At 41.1% G+C, this 15009-nt stretch overlaps 1 long non-coding RNA gene across 1 annotated transcript; it reads left to right on the forward strand.

Moving 5' to 3' along the window:
* Positions 1–12863: 12863 nt before the first annotated feature.
* On the forward strand, positions 12864–13727 carry LOC148646829 (uncharacterized). Its single transcript, XR_015927660.1, has 2 exons — positions 12864–13031; positions 13223–13727. It is a non-coding gene; the product is annotated as an uncharacterized LOC148646829 (long non-coding RNA).
* The last annotated feature ends 1282 nt before the right edge of the window (positions 13728–15009 follow it).

Genomic DNA, 15009 nt, shown 5'->3' on the forward strand with positions numbered 1-15009 from the left:
CAGCATGCTGACAAGGCAAGAAAGCAAAGTGGACCTTGGGAATACGCATGGAGATGGATCTCAAGGGGCTCGGTGTCAAATGCAATAACAGAGCTCCAAGCTGTCTCAGGTCAGAATATTTGTACTGAAGAGCATCTGGAATGGGCTGAGTAATCCTGGTCATTGTTCAGGGCCATCATAGAGTGTGCACACAGAGAATGGGACCTGAAGCTCAGTTATGAAGGGGCTGAAGCGTGATGTTATTTGAAAGCCAATGACCTGGGGTTAGGGCTGGCACCCTCCTCTGGAGGAGCAGAGGTGAAAAAGGCATGAATGACACTAGCACTCCTCTCCTGCTCCTTCCAAATCTTCTAGGAAAGCTTTCTCCCATAGTTAGTGTTGCTGTGGAAGTTGGGGGAAGTCAGGTATGACAATCATGTTCAAATGATGTGCAGAATTCTGATAGCTGGCGTAAGACATTGTTTTTCCTGCTCTTTAACTATTTTATTACTGAGCTATGTATAAACAGTCCAGAACACACCAGATATCAGCCTGTGGACTATCAATCATGGAGTGCACAGGGGAGCAGGTGACAAAGCAAATGGAGCAAAAAGAGTGCATGGGGCCCTGGTCATCCACATAAATGGCAACCTAGAAGAGAGGGTTCTAGACATTGCAGAGTCTTCCAATACTTCTCTTGAGAGTTCTCTCTTTCATTTTCCTCTTTTCGTTTCCTATCTGAAGGCTAAAAAAAACAGACCAAACCAAGAAAAAAAACAGGGATCCAAGCATCCAAAAGAAGAGAAAGGAAAAGCAAATGTTCTCTCTAAGAGAAAAGACAAAGAGGAAGAAACTCATGCTGCTGAGGTAGGACTCACAACAACAGGCAGCTGAGTCTGGGAGCCTGCAAGCAGCACACAGGGAAGCAGGTTACTGGGTCTGGAGGAGCAGGAAACGTGCACTCTGGGAATGGAGAGCAGGCAGCTTGATGACTGGAGAGCCCGGGGAACCAGAGAGAGGTGCTGGTGAACTCAGTCTGGAGTCACAAGTAATGGTTGCAACTGGGGAGGCAGTGTAGCCAAGCACAAGGAGCTGACTGGGAGACAGGGCGAGGTTAGGTCCAAGGAAAAAGCCAGGGTAGAAGCTGTGAGACACAAAGACAAAGCTGAGGGGAGATCTGGGAACACAGTCCGGAGACAAAGTAGGAGGTCGAAACACAGCAGGCTGACAAGGCAAGTGTTAAAGAAAGGTAGTGTGGACCCTATGAAGAATCCTGAACGATATCCAGAGACGTTTTCGAGTGAGCAAGCAGAGGTCCGTAAGTCGTAGGTAGTGGAGCCGGGCAGAAGTACCAAAATAGAAGCGGAGCCGATAACTGCAAGGAACCCGAGAGTCAAAACCAGAACAAACAGTAGAAAGCCAGAAACCGAAACCAGGAGATGTAGTTGGGAGACAAGCCAGGGTCAGGAAGCCAATATCCTAATAGAGAGTCACAGAGATTTAGAAAGAGTAGCTCTAGCCAGGATACACCCAATGCTGAGCAGGGAGATGTGAGTAAAGCAGTTTTAAATAGGCTGAGGCTAATTGACTAATTAGGAACAGTACTGGAATGCGAGGTGGAACGACAAGTCCTCCGGGGGCATGGAGTAACAGCAAGAAAGCAAAGCGGGGCTTGGGAATAAACACAGAAACGAAGCTCCATATGCTCAGTGTCAAAAACGCCCCCCACGCTCTGTCAAGCCCGAATATTTTCACTGAAGAGCACCAGGAATGGGTGGGTTTATAAACTAACCCAAAGCACTCAGAGTCTCCAGGTGATTCGATTCTGATGTAGTCGTGAAGGGAGACAGTCACTGATAACGTCACTGGCTGCTTTTTTGTAACTCCTAAGTAATAGAATTTTAAAAAAATCTGGTGGGGAATGGTAATTCCAAAACAGATAGTATCATCCATAAAACAAAAATTCCCAAGGAGAGACCAAGACTTGACACAAGCCAGCTTCACATTAGATATACTAGATACTCTTAGTGTAGAGAAGACAAGCAGTAAATAACTCATTTAAAAACTCAGCAGTGTTCATATACAGGCTTGGTCCTCTCTCGCTCCTCTTCAAAATTAAAGAGATGTTTATTGTATGTGCTCTCTTCCTTAACTAATCCCCTTATCTGCTGTCTCAGTGATATATACTAAGATGTATGAAAATGAAAGAGCAATATGTTTACCTGCAAACAGCAGAGAGATGTGTAGGCAGTTTTCCTCAATGCATGAGTCTTTTCTCAGAAGATCACACTTGACCTCATTAATGAAACACACCTTAAGGCACCAATGAAAGCACTTCAGTCACCACCATGTGGCCACAGTTGTGTACTGCAAGCAAGCTGGCGCTCGTCACCCAGGAAGCTGGAGGTTGTGCATTTCCCCACAGTCCATTTCTTTGGAGCTCATTAATATTAAGAATCACCTATCAAATTTCACCGGTATTTTAAAACCACTGTTCCTTTGTTTTTTCCATGTTGTGTCGAGGGGCTTGTGAGAGGAAGATAGAGCACCTCATCTGTTCATCTTCAAGTCTTTTCACCCCTTTTGGTTAGTCAGCCCTCCTCAAAGAGCCCCTGTCTCTGTCAGGAGCTGCTGTTCCAGTTGGTTATCAGGAGGAAGCTAGTCTAATTTGAGAACTGTCAGTATGCATTTCATTGTTTCTTTTCCTGCCCCACTCTGCCCAAGGTCTGATCCAAACTCACTCAGCAGCCCCTCACTCCTCCACATGCCCATCCTTAATGTGTGATAATTACATTATATCTGGGCAATCAGTGTGTTCTTCAGTTCTTGTTAATTGTTTCCTGCCTCACTGTCTGCGTATGATGACTTTTGATTCAGGGGAGGAAACCATCACACAGGAAAAAGACTAAACACATTGATACTGACAGAATCACTGGACATTACAGGTGCAACAGTTTTCTTGACTTTTTAAGGATAACAATTCCATTATCAGACAAAAACATACATCAACTAATGATTGTCGATCATAATGATGCTTCATCAACAGCACTGAAGCTCCTGCTTCAGATACCATTCCTTTTTCAAGCTGCAGGGTCTCTTCTGTTGCACTGTTGGCCATTATTTCTAAGATGAAAACACCTTCACGCTCTTTGCATCCTGTTCCTATGCCTCTGTTCAAACCCTGCTTACCTGTCCTGTTTCAGTTTATCACAGGAGGCTGAAACCCTGGTAGCATAGTGCCAGGAGAACAACCTCTTTCTGAACATCAGTAAGACTAAGGAGATGATTGTGGACTATAGGAAACACCAGGGAGGAGATCACACACCTATCTATATCAATGGGACTGCAGTGGAATCTATATCAATGGGACTGCAGTGGAGAGGGTCAGCTGTTTTAAGTTCCTGGGAGTTAACATCTCAGAGGACTTAACCTGGACCCACCACACCAACACCGTGGTCAAAACAGCACGGCAGTGCCTATTCTTCCTCCGTAGACTAAAGACGTTTGCCATCATCCAATCACATATCCAAGCCAACTTCTACAGGTGCATTATTGAGAGAATCCTGACTGGTTGCATCACTGCCTGGTATGGGAGCTGCTCCGCCCGGCATCACAAAGTACTGCAGAGGGTTGTGAAGTCAGCGCAGCTCATTACCGGCTGTGAGCTACCAAACATCCAGGATATCTACTCAGCTAGATGTCTTAAGAAGGCCATGGCCATTATCAAGGACCCCAGTCATCCCAGTCACAAACTGTTTTCTCTCCTACTGTCTGGTAAACGGTACCAAGCATTCAGTCAAAATCCAACAGATTACAGAACAGCTTCTACCACCAGGCAATAAAACTGCTAAACAGCCAACCTTCAGCTCCTTTAGCAAATCACTCAAAATGGCTACATGGACATACAGTTTTTATTGTATTCACCATACTGCACTACTTGGACATAATATATAGCATACACCGTGGACACATAGCAGCTCTATTCATATTGAGTTTTATTCAATTTCTATTACATTATTATCCAATATTATGTAACCTTATTTTCGTAACCTTAATTTTGTGAGTTTTGTGATTCTTGTGATTTTTGTGAGCTCTCAGGAAAGACATTTCATTGCCAGCAACTACTGCTGCACGTTGTATTGTTGTGCATTTGATAAATAAACTTTGATTTGATTTTGATAAATAAACTTTGATTTGAATTGATTTAACCTAATTAATAACTTTCCTGAGACAGGAGCTGTGTCTCTCAGCTCAGAACAGCTGCTGTTTCTCTCCTCTTGAAGAGATCTAACGACCCCGACCTACTCTTTAGTTCCAGATCTCTCTCCAACCTCACCTTCATCTCCTCTTCATCTCATCTTCATCTTAGTATCATAAAATAATAAAGTTTTAATAAATGAAAGGTATATTTTGTGAGCTTTTAGAAATGTAATTCGTTCTTATTGTTTTAAATCATACTTATTTGCAATAAACAATTGTGAATTTCAACATTAAATTTACTGTAATGAGATGGAGTTTAATTATTTAAGCCAAACGCTCTCGCTATTCCTGGCTCAGCACTGGGAGATGGACGCCCAGAAGCCTGCCTACCAGCGGGTGCAGGAGCGACCCAACAGCATCGGCCCTGAGGACCATCATGGTACCCTGACCATCTGAGTCTGGGGCTTGGAGCGCCTGGCCTCATTCTCCACTTACTTCTAGATTATAACGTCTGCATAGGGTCCTGAACTACGCTTCACAGGAGCCTGGACCGGCTTCTGTTACTATAGGTAGCTGTGGAGCCTTCTTCAGATGTGAGAAAGTGAGGAAAGTCACCAGCTGATATAATGTAGGAAAACAAAAGCCGGGAGTGGAGAGGATGTGGGAGCAGGAGAGAGGTAGAGTGGACACTCAACTGGTACGAAGTTGAGAGAGGTGAAGAGAGGTGTGAGGTCGAAACCCTAATGAATAGAGAGGATTAGAAGGAAATGAGTCTGTCATTGAGATAAGGGTACCGGTGGAGGGATGGGAAAGTAGTCATTAATGGTCCTGGGGATTCCCTACCACCCTAGCACACTTTCTGTCCCACTTTCATGCTTTAAAATCCTGTAACGAGGTACAGGGACTGCACTTTACCACAGCATGTGATTCTCTGGCCAAGATGATTGACAGTCACGATCGTCATCCCTCCTCTAGAGGGCACTCCGACCCTTTTTGTGTTTTGTTTCATTATCAAGGACACCTGTCTCTGGATTCACTGTATTATTTAAACCAGGTGGTCTGGAAGCTCAGGTCTCTGCGTTGGAAGACCGATGCTAGGAGGCCCGCCTAGCATCAAGTTGCCCTACGTCCGCGGCTTGAAGGCATAGGCTTCCTAACAGCGTCTGGGGCTCAGAGCGCATGGCCTCATCATTTTAATCTCCTTGTTCCATGTTCCATGTTCCTGTTTTCAATCGTTCTGTCTTGGATGGATTCCCTGGTTTGGGGATTTTGGACTGCGCCCCAGATATTCTACATCGGACTGTTTTCTCGACTTGTTTGCTAGCATTCCCCCCTTGCACCTAGATTCACTGTCGGCACTGCCCCCTGTTCTCCATCCCTTCCATTCCTCACCGTGCTTTATTAATTTTAGGGATATAAATATATTATACTGTACATACTGCATATGGCCGGTAATGGTAGCTAAAATTTAAAAAAATACACAACAGTATTCCACTTTCTTCATAAACATTTTATGCATCATATTCTTTAACTTATTGTGGTTATTTTGGAAAAGTTTTAAAGTGCTCGTTCTGACTATATTGAATTGATATATTTTATAAAAAGCTATAATGTTTTAACGTTTTCTGTGAGTACTTGCTGTTGTTATTGCAGTAAAAAACTGCAATTTTTAGAATCTTACTTTTTAGAATCCACTTAATAGGAAATATAATATGGAATTGCGTAACTAAGGAAATTAATAATGATATTAATTTAAGGATCTAAATAGAATATATTTATATAACTATTAATATTACCATATTCCACTTTCTTTGTAAACATATGCATCAATTTCTTTGACTCATTCATTTGTGATTAGTAGTTGTTACTCTAAGTTATAGATTACTTTGGAAACAATAGTTTCACTTCACAAGGAAGGAAGTTCTTTCAATTGTGCGATTCATTAAACACATACAGGTGTTCCCAGTGTACAGGTGACCTATGGTACTATTGATTTTATTGGACCAAGGTTAGAGAAAGAAAGAGAAAGAGGGAGCTTACATTTTTAAGCAACCTGAAAAACAATGGATCTGATCTTTATCCCCAGACTGCATATAATGACCATTACTGGAAGCCTTCACATCCAGGTTTCTAAATTGTCCAGTTGTCTTGCACCAACCATTCAGGTGACTGAGGATGGCAGATCATTCCCCACAGCCTTCTGGGGAATGTAGTTTGGACAACAGCCTCCATCTTGTGTGAATATATTGCTCACTTACACACCCTTAATTGAAGAAAACCTTTTCCATTGATATAGGCTCTTAAAGAGGTGGAGATACTGTAGCTCAATTAAGTCACTAACATCTCAGAATAAAAATCAGTAGACAGACACATTCATCTGTAGTGTTATTCTAAATGAAGATCAGAAAATGAAATTCTGAATTGAATTCTATTACCTTAGAATGATAAACCCCAACAGTACAGGCCCAGATATTTGCTGTTCACCATACTGAAGGACATCATGTGTGTATGCGTGTCAACCTTACACAGGATAGTTTTCCTCTTACTGCTCAAGTTGAAGAGGTCAATAGGTCATGATAATCCCCAAAGCTTATGAGACCAGATCTGCTACTGATTCAACATGTACCCCTTCCCCCCGGCCCAAACCAATGAATTAATGCTCATTTCAACTCCTAGCTAAATTGGGTGATCAGAGTGCTGCACAGAGCTGAAGCAGGACAGGAAGCGTCCTCTGTGTGGGAGAAAGTTGCTCTAAGAGTCACAGCCTCACAACTGGGAGCTGATTCCTCAGGGGACTGAGAGAGAAGGAGGATTAGTGATAAGATAGACCAGTGGGAAAGCAGGGGAGCTTCTGAGCTAGTGTGTATGGGGTTCTCCTCTGACTCTCCTTGTATGATCCTCCCCAGAAGGGGTCAAGGTGGCGCTGAAACCTGAGGTCGGAGATGTGAGCTTTAATCACCCCCCACTCACCACCCTGAGCATTTGAGTGAGGTTTAAATAGAGAGATAACTGAATAACTGTGGAAGAGGACAGAGCCATGCATCTCCCCCTGAACCTTCAACTGGCAGTTATCAAGAAGAACAGAAGACTGTCGTTCCACTGGAGAGCACACTCCCCATACACATTAAATTAGGTGTTCAGTGTCTCTCTCTCCAGCCACAAAAATAAAACCTAAGCCTTTCCTTGAATACTTTGAGGTATGTCTCTTTGGAACACAAACATATAACAGCATATTTTGTCAAATCTGCCTGTGGAAAATTTAAGTTGGCTTAAGACCTTTCCTGTATTTTATAGCCCTGTAGGGAAAACCGGTTCAGGGACGCCAAATATGTAATCATAGTGGCTCTCTGAAGGCACCAGTTCTGTAGGGTTTGGGCATTTACTGAGACAATTATTAATTGTAGCAGTAAATCACAAAGTTGATTCTTTTGATGGCTTTAGAATCCAACCATGCGACATAACTCAAACAACGCGCACACACAGGTACTAATACACGAGGATACATTTATTAATACATAGAATATGCCTTAAACCTAACAGATCTTATCGAGAGGATTATCAGAATACAAAAGATATATATTCAATCAGTTACAAAGAGTTACACATATCAAGAGGACATACGTTCAGTATATCATTCATTAAGACCGTTTCGTAAAGTGAACTTGGTTACAACTTCTACATTAGATACTCAAACAAGTACATAACTCTTAGGAATTAAATTGATATCAACTGGTTGGGATAACAATTGAATTCTCGAGCTGTAATGCATTGAAGTTGAATACTCATCCAATCTCTGGGGATTCAGATCTCCTGCGGGCACAAAGAAACAGTTGCAGGCTGTTGCTGTCCAATCCGCGCTCTCTGGCTACGTGCCAGGCTGTGCTGTGCGGCTTGCGACGGTGCGCTGCTGATGCTCATTGTTGGCATTAACTAGCAAAGTTTGTGCACAGGAGAAAAGATGACTGTGGGTCCCAGCAAGTCAGGAAGAGGACCGGTTCGTTCCTGATGAAGAGCTAGTTCTGAATAGTAATTCAGCTGTCCACAGTTCCGACCTGTTCACGAGGCCTGCTGGTGGTTACTCTCTGGCAACCTCCACTCTAGACTCTTAGGACAAAGGAAAGTTCTGGCACTCGGACACACTGGCCGTTCCGTGGTTGTCCAGGCTGAGTCAGGATGGTCAGGAGGCGCGCTGCGAGAATGTCCTGCCCTTGGGAGCCTTCTGCTCCTGGGCCGTCCTGCCCTGGAATTCTCCTTTGAATTCCCTTTAGAATCTTACTGAATCTTGTTGAATCTGAATCTGAATCTCAATCTGAATCTCCCAGGCTCTCTGTGTTGCCTGTTTTTACCTGGAGGAACTTCAGCTCATTGATTGGCTGAAAGTTCCATGGGCATCAGAGTCCCACGTGGGTTACTCGGCCCTACCGGTCCCTGATTGGTTGATCAAGGTGAGATATGAGTCACTTACTCCTGACACTTAGTAATGCAGTCCAGATGTCCAACTGGCACTCCCTAAACATATAGGCGCCAATGGATGACCATTGATCATGATAGCCAGGCTTAGCTAAGTGCATCCCCCTGTGGGAGCTGTCCTTATCAAAAGAAAACATCTTGCATGAATAGTTTCTCTGTGGCTGCACCACAGAGATGAACAGAGAAATGGGGCCTCATTTGGGAAGCTCAGAAACACTTAATTCTGCCTTATTATTAAGCCTCGCCGCTACAGCCCCAAAGTACTAAGTCAGTGCCATCAATAATCCTGCTACGTCAGAATCCACAGAGCCAAGTACTGTTTTAACTAGACACTCTACACTCCAGTCCACCTGTGTTGAGTACAATAAGGGCTCAGCGATTGTGTCTCATCCTTTGATCCTTTTAAAGCTGCTCTCTGTCTAGTCCTGCTGTCCTAGGAGTGTTCATGCTAAACTGCTCATCTTGCTCTGTCACAACACACAGCACCAGCCTGTGTTTCCAGCACTGACTGGCTACAAGTACTGCTGAACCCAGGAAGACAAATTGCATAGAAGAGACAATTTGCACTGGCAGAACATGCTTCAGTGTTCTGGGAGTGTTTATAGTCCTGTGAGTTTAACACTTCATGACTGAGAGCTGCCCTTCATTGCAACAGAACCCAAAGCCACAATGACCTTCATCACCATCTTCATCTGGACAGTCATCTGGGCTCGGGGTAGGAATGGGATTGAAATATTATACTTATCTCATTACTAAATATAGACCAAAAATACTATAATGGTGTAAACCATTATAATAATAAATTATATAATTAAATTATAATTATAATTTTATCCCCCTTGTGTGTTGTTTGTCATTTTCAGAGTCCACTGGACAGGCTACAGTGACTCAGATTCCAGAAGTGATATCAGCTGAGACAGGAGACATAGTTACAATCACATGTAAGACCAGTCCCGCAGCATTTAATAACCATCAGCTAGCCTGGTACCAACATAAAGCTGGAGAAGCTCCTAAACGCCTGATCTATTTTGCGACTAACCATGATAATGGAATCCCAGAGCGTTTCAGTGGCAGTGGATCTGGGACTGACTTCACTCTGACCATCACAGGAGTCCAGGCTGAAGATGCAGCAGACTATTACTGTCAGAGTTACCACTGGCTTAACAATAGATCTCTGTTCACACAGTGTTACACAGCCATACAAAAACCTCCCTCAGCAGCACTGCACAGTGACTGCACTGCTGCAAGCTGGGACCTCTTGCAGGTGCTGAGGGTGAAGAGAAAGACAAAGCACCAGGCTTCTATTACAAGCTTAAAAATATTAATCAACCATGACTTTCTTTAGATTTCACAGTATAAAGGGTTATTAATCAGGGCTGTTATGATCAATATATTTGAAAACTAAATTGATAATATGTGGATGAAGCCATTATACTGCAAGATGGAAAAAGGATAAAACAAAGGAAATTCAAACAAAACTTAAATGTTTCTGTATCAATATATACTTTACAAAAATGTATTGATGATTAAATCATTTCTAAAGTAAATGCAGTGAACAGATTGAAACAGCAAGGAGACTTCAAAAACTGACAAGGTACAGACTAACTGACCACAGCCTGGACATAGACACTGGGCAAAAAAGACGGACTTGGCTACCCAGAGAGGTCAGTCTACTTTAAGCAGAAAGGAGACAGTAAGAACACGGAGTGCTTCTTTGAAAGAAATATGCAGGGATTTTCCACATTAATATTAGCTCTCAAAATCATGTCAGGAGGGAAGTCAACAAATTTGGCAGGCCAGTATGCACCCTCCTGTCACAGACTGAGGAAGATAGCAGGTATCTGAAATAATAATTATAATAACAATTATTAATTATCATAATATAATTATAATTATTATTATTACTGTAAATGTATCGTTAATTGTTATTGGAACAAGTAATAGGTTTATTCCATGCTAAAAAAAAGAAGAAAGAAAACACAATGTTTCGGCCGTGGAGCCTTCTTCAGGTGTCAGGTTAATTGTTATTGTTTCACAACAGTATAATTTGTTAGTCATTCAAGTAATGTTCTTTGAATTTAAATTTGAGCATTTTTAATGTAAGCTCAGAGAGCAGTGTGAGTGTTTCTAGTGTAAACCCTTGACAATTCTCAACAATTATCATCCTAAGCACAGAAACACCGTCTATGAATGTGTTGCTGTTGTTGATTTGGGATGTATACACTGTAATAGCTAAGGAGGAGGGGCATTTCCATTCACCTTTTTGAAAGTTTACATCTCAGAAAAACGTTTGCAATTTTCAGAGTCTGAAACAATGGATAGAAACTGAGCTGTTTGCTACAGCTGAGCTTACAGGCCTGTAAAGACAGAGGATCAAAGGAAACTTTCTGGTTAATTACTCTGGTTTATCACAATAAAGAATACACATTTTGCGGAAAACACAAGATAAAAAGAAAGTGGGAGGAAAAGGAGACAAGAAAGGAATAGAAGGAAGACTCAGAGAAGAAATACCATCACTTTTCCCTTTTTATTTGAGGGAATTATGATTTACTTTCTTGTGGAATCCTCAGGCTAAAGATGTTCTCTCCCAGTTTGCTCATGTATTTTGAGAACAGGGAGGCAGATTTCCATTCCATTTCAGTTACCCAGGTTATAGGAAGGGAGATTTACAGCTGAAATGTAAGTTTTTATTTAGGATGTTGCATATCTCTTTTGTTGACCCGTAAGGGTGTCATATAGTGTTTCTGTTTACAGGGTTAGCAGTCTGGATTTTATATACTATATTAAGACAAATCTGACCTTCATCTGGTCCTCACCAAGTCCAAACAGCACTGTATATAAATCTAACCTCATGAGACAGATTATACACACACATATTATTCTGTCAATATTTATTAAACAAAAAAAATCAGCCAACATTCAGTAGCCTTGTGTGAAAAGTAAGTGCAACCTTTAGTTATCAGTTAAGAAGTATCAAAGAAGAGTCAGGAAAGGTGTTCTCATTCACTCTGTAAGGCATTTATTCATATTGCGCAATAGGGAAAAACAGCAACCACTAGTCTGTGCAGCAAGTGCGAGCTGATTTTCGAAAATAAAATAGGAAAAGGTCCCTTATTTTATACACTTAGCTGATGCAACACCTCATCTTGTTTACTTCATTATGGTTGGTTAGTAATACAAAGACAGGCGAGACAATAATTTTCCAGTCCTTATAGGTCTTAGCCTTGAAGAACAGAGAAGATAACTTCATGCAGTTTTGTATCTGCCTTTTTTGCTGGGGCAGAGATTAACATATTCTTAGAACATTCCGTGTCCTTGACTTGCTGGGTACAATCACACATTGTTCACAGAATACAGCTGCTTTTACAACACAGCTCTGCCTGTAAATGACATTTTTAGGATAAAACACTTTTCTTCAGTAACTTTCCATTACAGAAGACAATTCGAATCAGGTGCAGCTAAACAAGTGCTAAACATTACATTGTCTTTCCTGAAGGCTGCAGTCTGACATCAGGTCGCGCTGTGAAGAACATAAAGTTTAGTGTCACAAATGAGATGGAATGGGACATGGGACAGAGCAGGAAATAAAAAATACATAAAGCCATGTTCAGTAAGAGTCATTGTAAGAGTGATGCATGTTACCATCTCTATTTTACACACAATAATTTCAGTAAGTAAATTTAATTTGATTAACATCAGAACACTTTGATTCCAGTGCAGTCCCTGCCATGTGCAGGAAAATGTTCAGAGTGGACTGCACAGTAGTGCAGTGGTTAACATTGCTGCATAACAGTGTTGGGGCACTAGGTTCAACACCAGACCTGAGGTGCTATCTGTGGTGGAGTTTGAATTTTCTCCCTGTGATCCAGGTGGACAATATTCTCCATCACACTGAGGTGCCATTGACAAGAATTCAGCCTTTTCACTGTTACTCAACTGGTTCTCCACTGAAACATCTTTAAAATACTAGAATTTGTTATAAAATGTGAAATTAAACTTAAAGTATACATTTGTGACAATGTATTTGTATTATTAAATATACAATATAAAGATCAAGCTGTCATTAGATAGTTGTGATTTTTAACATCTTAGACATTAGTTACACATTTCTGACAGGGATAGAACAGAGCAAAACATTAACAGACACAAAACCCAAAACAAAGGCTCCATCTGTTTTCACAGCTCAGATCTCATCTAACTGTCTGTGACAGGATTTGTATACAGGAAGGAACTTTGCATACCTGTACCGCCTCACTGCTCTAAACACTTTAAGACTCACAGTGTGGATCAGTCACTGTTCAGGCCTTTCAGAGTCACTGACACACACAGGACAATGATGCCACTGATTCTACTGCTGGGGACTCTGGGGCTCTTTGCTCAAGGTGAGGATTAAAGAAAATGCTTCTCACATAATGTGTTTAATAAAGCAGTCTTAACTTTCATTATTGTGTGGAAACATTAAAGTGAAATTTTAAGAAGTTCAATGTAAAAGTGCTTCAAAGGCAAATTAATAAGCAAATGTTTATGACAAGCAAGTATTGATATTCATTCTTTGTTTCCATTTCACCTCCAGAGTCCAGTGGGCAGATTGTTCTGACTCAGTCTCCAGCTCAGTCTGTTCTCCCAGGAAGCTCTGTCTCTATCAGTTGTACAGCCAGTCAGTCTATTAGCAGCTATCTCAGCTGGTACCTGCAGAAACCTGGTCAGGCTCCACAGCTCCTGGTTTATGGTGCAACAAACCGTTATACTGGGGTTCCTGATCGATTCACTGGCAGTGGGTCTGGAACAGCCTTTACACTGACAATCAGTAGAGTCCAGGCTGAAGATGCCGGAGATTATTACTGTCACCAATATCAGAGCTACCCTCTCACACAGTGATAGACGTCTGTACAAAAACCTCCCTCAGCCCTGCAGAGTTGCTACAGTGGACTGAGCACAAATAAGTTTGAACATAATGTATTAAACTTTTATCTTAATGTTATATTCAGTATTTTTACCCAAATTACTTCTAAACGTATCTACAGTATGTTTTTAAATGAAACCAAAGATGAAAAATAAAGAATTATTTGAACATTTAACAGCTATGTAGATCTAATTTTTATACATTCTTGATATCAAATAGAATTATAGATCTTTAATATTTTCAACAGTATTAAATATCATCATTTCCAATAAAACCAGTGGTAACTTCCATCACTAAGAAGAGAAAGAAAAAGCTGCTGTTCAGGCAGTAGAGTTACTTTATTATGAACGTGTTGGACTGACTGTGCACAGGACACTGTCATTCTAACAGATCCAATCAGACTAAGCAGGAGCCTGAAACTCTTGGTGGTTCTCATTCTTGTGTGTTTATGGTCAAATAGAGCCACATTAAATGAAGTCTGTATTTCTCAACTGTGGCCACAAGAGGGAGACAGAACACCGCTATCTGCACTGTACAATCACACATTGATAAAGCCAACAGAACAGCCTGCAGTTCTCACCCTTCTCAATACAGTTCCCTCATCGTTGGTACTTATCTCCTCTGTGTTAGTGGTTTCATGTCTTTCTAAGCAACTGAAGAAGGATTCCTAAAATGTCTCGAATGAAAATATTTTAATAACTTAAACCTAGTGTATAAGATACACAATTTTCCTTTTTAAGTATAATACTGCATGAACACCTGCCTTTGCAGAATAAATATAATATATGCAATATATTTTATCATACGCTCAGTTCAATTCTGATAATCTGAAACTAATTGTTTATACACTCAAAAAGAACAAAAAGAAAGCCCCAACACTCGCTGTCCAATATTGTTTTTGACAAACATAAATCTGTTCAAGAATCTGGAAGAGTACAATTAGGTTATTAAAGTCTCATGCAGTTTCTCACTGTTTCTGCTGTCTGTGCCCACAGTGACCCTCTGTAATATCTCAGATCACCCTGAGCCTACACTCCACACACAGTGAATCACAACAGTCTGTTGATAGGAAATCCTCCAGTCCTACAGTATCTGCAGTTATTATTCTCAGATACAAAACAAATTTACCCTGTTTTATCTGACATCTTGGCATCTGTTTCTAATATCTTAATGTTTAAGATATGAGGTCTTTCTGTAAATCAGCCAGTTTCACATATTCAGAATGCCTTTGTTTAGATACGATATGTCAATAGAATATATGAACCAACAATACAAGTACAGACAATTCAGTGTTTAATACAGTATATAGTCCATCACTGCAAATTTACAGCACAAATCTAACAAAGAATCATAAAACATTTTTGTGAGTTTTCAGTCTGGTGAATGTACCTTGGTCTTGTTATTAAGTTATTTCCAGTTGCTAAAGCCTGAAATAAATGATTACTTTGTAACATCTG

The sequence above is a fragment of the Lepisosteus platostomus genome, chromosome 16 (genome assembly GCF_059453375.1).
Source record: "Lepisosteus platostomus isolate fLepPlt1 chromosome 16, fLepPlt1.hap1, whole genome shotgun sequence".
Classification (NCBI taxonomy): domain Eukaryota; kingdom Metazoa; phylum Chordata; class Actinopteri; order Semionotiformes; family Lepisosteidae; genus Lepisosteus; species Lepisosteus platostomus.